A 6,343-nucleotide genomic window follows, 5' to 3' on the forward strand; every position below is an offset into this window, starting at 1 on the left:
CACAGAGTGCTGATTGGTGTATTTATGATCCTCTAGCTACACATAAAAGTTCTCCAAGTCCCCACCAGATTAGCTAGATAAAGAGAGTGCTGATTGGTGCACATACAATTCTCTGGCTAGATACAAAAGTTCTCCAAGTCGCCATCCAGCTCAGGCGCCCCGCTGGCTTCACCTAGTGGATCCTGCACCAGGGCTGCAGGGGGAGTTGCCCGCCAGTCCTCAGCCTTTGGGTTGTCATGGGACCGGGCGCCACGGAGCCGGGGCGGTGTCCGTAGGGGAGGCTCGGGCAGCTCAGGAGCCCACCGCAGCGGGGGAGCTCAGACAGGGCGGGCTGCAGGTCCAGGTAAACACGGGGAGAATTTGAGTTTAGCGGCGCCGCGCCTGCACTGCTGGGGGACCCGGCCGCAACCTCCTGCAGCTGCTGGTCGGGGTGCTAAGCCCCTCACTGCCCTGCGCCGGGGGCGCCAGCCGGCCGCTCCGTGTGCGGGGCCCGCCTAGACTGTGCCCGAGCCGGCGCTGGCGCCTGCCAGAACTCGCACTGGCCCACCAGCGCAGCGCGGAGCTCGGGTTCCAGCCCGCGACTCTGCCGCCACACCTCCCCGCATGCAGAGGGAGGGAGCTCCAGCCTTGGCCAGCCTAGAGCGGGGCTTCCACAGTGCCGTGGTGGGCTGAAGGGCTCCTCAAGCACCGCCAGACTGGACACTGAGGCTGAGGTGGCGCTGAGAGCGAAGGCTGCTAGCATGCTGTCACCTCACATGGGGATTATGGGGATTATAATTCATGGTGAGGTTTGGGTAGGGACACAGAGTAAAACTGTATCATTAACCATGCAGGTACATGTATTAGTAGGGACACAGAGTAAAACTATATCATTAACCATGCAGGTACATATATTAGTCTGCCAGGACTGCCATAACCAAGTACTGCGGACTGAATGGCCTAAACAACAGAAATTTATTTTCTGAGTTCTGGAGGTTGGAAGCCCATTATCAAGATTCCAGCAGGGTTGGTTTCTTCTGAGGCTTTTCTTCTTGGCTTGCAGATGGCCACCTTCTCTCTGTTTTCATCCAACCTTCCCACTATATCGCTCTGTGTCCTAATTTTCTCTTCTTATAAGGACACCAGTCATATTGACTTAGGGCCCACTTTAATCGCCTCATTGTAACTTAATTAGCTCTTTAAAACCCTGTCTCCAAATACAGTCACATTCTGAGGCATTGGAGGTTAGGATTTCAACATGTGAATTTTAGGGGAACACAATTCAGCCCCTAGCAGTACATCTTACAATTTTTTTCTTTTTAATAATCACTGGTCTAAAGCAGTATTAGCTGAGTGGCTGATCACTAGAATTACCTGGAGATATTTAAAAATACAGACTCCTAGCCCCTCCTCAGGAGATTCTCATTTAGTGGGTCGGAAATGGGGCTGGAAACCTTTACATTTAAAAAATATTTTCAGACCTGGGTGTGGTAGTTCACACCAATAGTCCCAGTGATTTGGGAGACTGAGATGGGAGGGTCACTTGAGCCCAGGGGTTGGAGGCTGCAGTGAGCTATGATCACACCACTACACTCCAACCTGGGCAACAGAGTAAGACCCTGACTCAAAATAAAAAACCTTAGATAATTGCGATAATTAGTGAGGTTTGAGAACCACCCTTATAAGGAGTTCCTGCCATTATTTATTATTGTACAAGGGAAGAACAAATTGAATGAAACAATGGTAGTTGCTCAGAGGAACCTCAGAAAAATTACACCTAGTAAGCACCACTTTGAAACTTTACTGTTTCCTTTTATTTGGTTCCATGTGGTTTCCTGTCTTCTTCATTGCTTTTCATTTCTGCATGTATATATAAGCTCTTAAAGCATCCAACACACTTTGCTCCATATTTTATAATTTAATTAGCTGTGTCTATTGGAGTTAGGTTCAAAATAATTTCTGACGCATATGCTCCTATCCGAAATACAAATATTTATCAGGCATTGAATGTTGTATGAGTGTAGCTATCAATGTTTGATGATGATGACTTAAAGAAGAAGGCAATAAGGTCTCCCCCAAGAAGTTCAGGGACTTTACTAGATTGTCAAAGGCATTAGCTCTTCATGCTACCATATTATTATTTGAAAGAAAATCGTATTGTTGGAAATTTGTAGTGGGATCGTTGTTCCCCTTTGCTCCGTGGAAATTTATCATATTTTTGGTTGTTTTGACTCATTTGACCCATTTACTAGTGATAACTGAACTCAGGGTCAATTACCTCAGTTCTATGGCTTTAATGCCTGCCCTGTGGCTGCCATCTTGAGAGACTGGTGTAAGTTCCCCAGCATTCTTTCCCTTAGCACAACTTAACCATGACTTAGCACATTCCAAAGGTTTAGCTAAGCATAACTATCCCTAGATAAGATTTAGTACTTGATTGAAAACATCTTCATCAGTGTGCTTGCAGAATTCCAGTGAAATTATGTTTCATTTCAATTGAAGTAAACTCAATGGCAATTGGCAAAATGGGAGATAATATTGCTGTGTGGTCTAAGAAGAGATAATTTAGGCATTTGAACATGAAATGTAATCTCTTGGTTTTTTAAAAAAGAGATTATGCAAAGGTAAGAATGGGGATCTTTCTTTTTCTAGAAAGTCATTGATCTATGATCCCTTGAGGGTAATATTAAAAAAATTAGTTATAGATTTTAAAATTTGCTTCAGATCTGTTAAAATAAGAAAGTGAGGGAGGCAGAAACAAAGTGGAAGAGATTCAGTCGTTGAGAGGAGAGGCAGAGTTCGGTTTGCACTGTGAGCTTCAAAGTGTTAGTGTAAGCTATCTACTGCTCTTTGGCTTGTTAATCATTTGCTTTTTCTTCCAGTCATTTCTTAAATCATTTATCAAACATTTATGGAGAATTTGTTTAGAGTTATAGAGATAAATAAGAAACTATATCTGTTCTCAGTCTCAGGAGCTCAAAGTCCTGGGAGAGATGGACACATCAACCAATAATAATAGCAGGTGTGATGTATGTATATGGAAATATGTCCAGGGTTATGAAGAGCCTGGAAAATAGAAGACCAGGCTGGATTAGGGTGTGGTTTCAGAAAGGAAGCACTGGACTAAGACTTGAAGAATGCATTGGAAGAGCAAATCAGGTAGAAAAGAGGACAAAGTCATTTTGCTCAGAAGAAACAGCGTGTGCAAATGTGCTGCAACCATTCAAAGCAAGTTGCTGCTTAAGTCTTGCTCACAACTTTTCATCTGAGAAGTGGAGTAACTGAAGCAGCCAATGCTGGTGGTTGTAATTCTTGAGGATGCAACAGTAGGAACAGTAAGAAGTATTCTGCATGTCAAGGGTATAATGAAGCCTCCTGGGTTGGGCTGGGCCAGGCACGGGGAAAGAGGTACACATCTTATTTCAGTGTAATTTTTATTTTCAGGGACTATGTCCCTGGCACCAAATAGACATTAAATACATATTTATTGAATTGAGTTGACAGATTTTTTGGTTTACTTATGAAGATAAGAAAGTAATAATCTCACCTCTAGTATTTCTCTTATAGAAACGTAACTGTTATTTTAAAGATGTTATTATGGGGTCGACATTCCATGTCAGTATGTTTTATATCCATGGAGCAAGGGAGAATGACAAAGCTACTGCAAACTAAAACCACCCCCCCCACCCTCCCTGGTGTATACCAGAATTTGTACTCAATGGTGACTCGATTTATTTTCCATCAGTAGGACATTTAATCTGTGTCATTGTTCCTCTCTTCTAGGAGAGGAAATAACCCCCGAAGCCTTTGCAACTAAGGACATGTATCCTTCAGACAAATGTTTACTGGGCAACTTCTTCATGTTGTAATGGAGTATGGCTGATTGCTCACAAAGATGTTTGCAAAATTCCTCCTGTCCCCTAACTCACTTCTCCTTGCAGTGTGACTCTGCCAACTTCTCCTGTCGGTTGGTGGAGAGTGCTTCTCCTCCCCCTTGAATCTGGGCTGGGCTTATAACTTGCTTGACCAATAGAATGCAGAGAAATGAAATGCAGCCTTCAACATTCAAGGCTATGCTCAAGGAGTCTAACCCTGTGGGTATGTGGGTATGCTGCTGTCAAATGAGGGAGCTTTGATTAGCCTATTGAAGACACACAGACGACCTGACAGGCAATACCAACATTCAGATACGCAAGTTATGCTGTCTTAGACCATGCTGCCCAGGTGAGCTTTTAGACCACTGCAATTTGTGAGTGACTCTAGGCAAGACCAGAAGAACCTTCTAGCCAAATCTAAACCAAATGCCGACTCATAGAATTGTAAGCAAATAAAATGGTGGTTGCTTAAAGACACTAACTTTTAGGGTGTTTTGCCGCACCTCAATATATAACTGTTACACTAATTATTTTTCATTGTAAAATCCTCAGCGTCTTATTCTGTAATCAAACCAGAATGTCCTTGCCTTCTTAGCACTTTGCCACACTCCAGTAGGGTGAATAGACAGCAGCTGCTCATTTATGCTCACGCTCATGTTCATTATTTGCATTTGGACTAAAAGGAGCTCTGTTCTGCAGGACAGAACTATTCTAAAGCTCTTCAGGAACAGGAACAGGAGTCCATCACAGACAGCGAAATCAAAAGTGCCCTACATAGAGGCATCCAGACTGAGAGCTGAAAGGGATCTGGGAAATCATTTAGTCTCACTCCCTCATTTTCCATTCCAACCACAGAGACAAATAACTTGCTGAAGTTCTCACAGCTCTGTAGTGGCACAGTCAGAACAAGGATCCCAATCTCTTAACTACTAACATAAAATGCTTTCAGCATGCAAATTGTACATACAATAGAACAGTTTAAATTTAAATCGTGTTTTGAGCAAGGGGAGAGTCTAATTAATTATTTCACAGTATAATTTTGGAGTCACCAGAAAGGCTTTGAAGACAAAAAAATGCTTTGGAACCTAGGTGCTTCATATCTGCCCAAAATTGGGGCAGGTACAGGTGTGTTCCTGCCACTAAAGGGTCATTAGTTGGTTGGGCAGTCCTTTAGTGTTCTTGGTACTAAGCACAAAACATGGGTGAGATGGTTCAGGGCTGGTTGTGGTGGCTCATGCCTATAGCCCCAGCATTTTGGGAGGCCAAGGCTGGAGGATAGCTTGAGCCCAGGAATTTGAGACCAGCCTGAACAATATCGCAAGACCTTGTGTCTACAAATAATAATTTTTTAAGAAATAGCTGGGCGTAGCGGCACACACCTGTAGGCCCAGCTACTTGAGAGGTTGAGGTGGGAGGATTGCTTTAGTGTGGGAGGCTGAGGCTGCAATGAGGTGATCACACCATGGTACTACAGCCTGGGCAACAGCATGAGTTCCTGCCTCAAAAAAAAAAAAAAAAAAAGGTTTATGTTCTCAAAGTGCTCATAGTCTAGTGGTAGTACAATATTTGAGATATTAAAGCAGTTTCTCCTCCTTTTGCAAATAAGGACATGTATCCTTAAAGCAGAAGGAATGGCAGAGTCGTGTAATAAACCCTCATGTACCATTACCTAGTTTCAACAACTATCAACACTCTGCTGTTTTTGTTCATTTACACCTCACCTCCTTCCCATCCCCCACTTGAATACTCTCATGATTTTTTTACAGTTTTTAAGATAACATTTACATAACTGAAATGCACAAATCTTAGCTGTGCACTTTTGACAAATGGATACACCTGTGTAACCAAGGACTCTATCACAACATAGAGCGTTTCATCTCCCTAGCAAAATCCATGTGTCCCTTCCTAGTCAATGCCTTTTTATTTCTGAGGCAGTCATTGCTCTGCTTTTGTTTTTCATCTTAGGCTAGTTTCGTCTGTTCTAGAATTTCATATAACGGAGAACATACAGAATGTACTCACTAGTGTCTGACTTTGTCACAAAGGATAACGTCTGTGATGTTCATGCTGTTGCATGCATCAGTAGTTTATTTTCTTTCTATTGTTAAGTAGTGTTCTAAGGACTGTTTTAATAGCATCCCACAAATTATGATATGTTCTATTTACATTACCATTTGGTTTGTAATATTTTATATTTTCTCTTGCGATTTCTTCTTTGACTCATGAATTATTATAATGAATTATTAAAAGTGTATTATAATACATTTAGTGAAATGTATTATTGAATTTACTAATATCTGGTGCTTTTGTATCCAGTGTTGTTGGTTTCTAATTTAATTCCATGGTTTTCAGAGAATATACTCTGAAAGATTTTAATCTTTTGAAGTTTACAGATATACTTTATAGCCTCGCATATGGTATTACTTGGTGAATGTTCTATGTGTTCGTGAAAGGAATACATATTCTGAAGCTACTGGGCATAGTTTTCT

General features: G+C 42.2%; 1 long non-coding RNA gene across 1 annotated transcript; it reads left to right on the forward strand.

Moving 5' to 3' along the window:
* The first annotated feature begins 3,140 nt into the window (after positions 1-3,140).
* Positions 3,141-6,114, forward strand: LOC105537156. The gene is made up of 2 exons (XR_001005680.1): positions 3,141-3,314; positions 3,763-6,114. It is a non-coding gene; the product is annotated as an uncharacterized LOC105537156 (long non-coding RNA).
* Positions 6,115-6,343: the final 229 nt, after the last annotated feature.

Source organism: Mandrillus leucophaeus, unplaced genomic scaffold (genome assembly GCF_000951045.1).
Source record: "Mandrillus leucophaeus isolate KB7577 unplaced genomic scaffold, Mleu.le_1.0 Scaffold1698, whole genome shotgun sequence".
NCBI lineage: Eukaryota > Metazoa > Chordata > Mammalia > Primates > Cercopithecidae > Mandrillus > Mandrillus leucophaeus.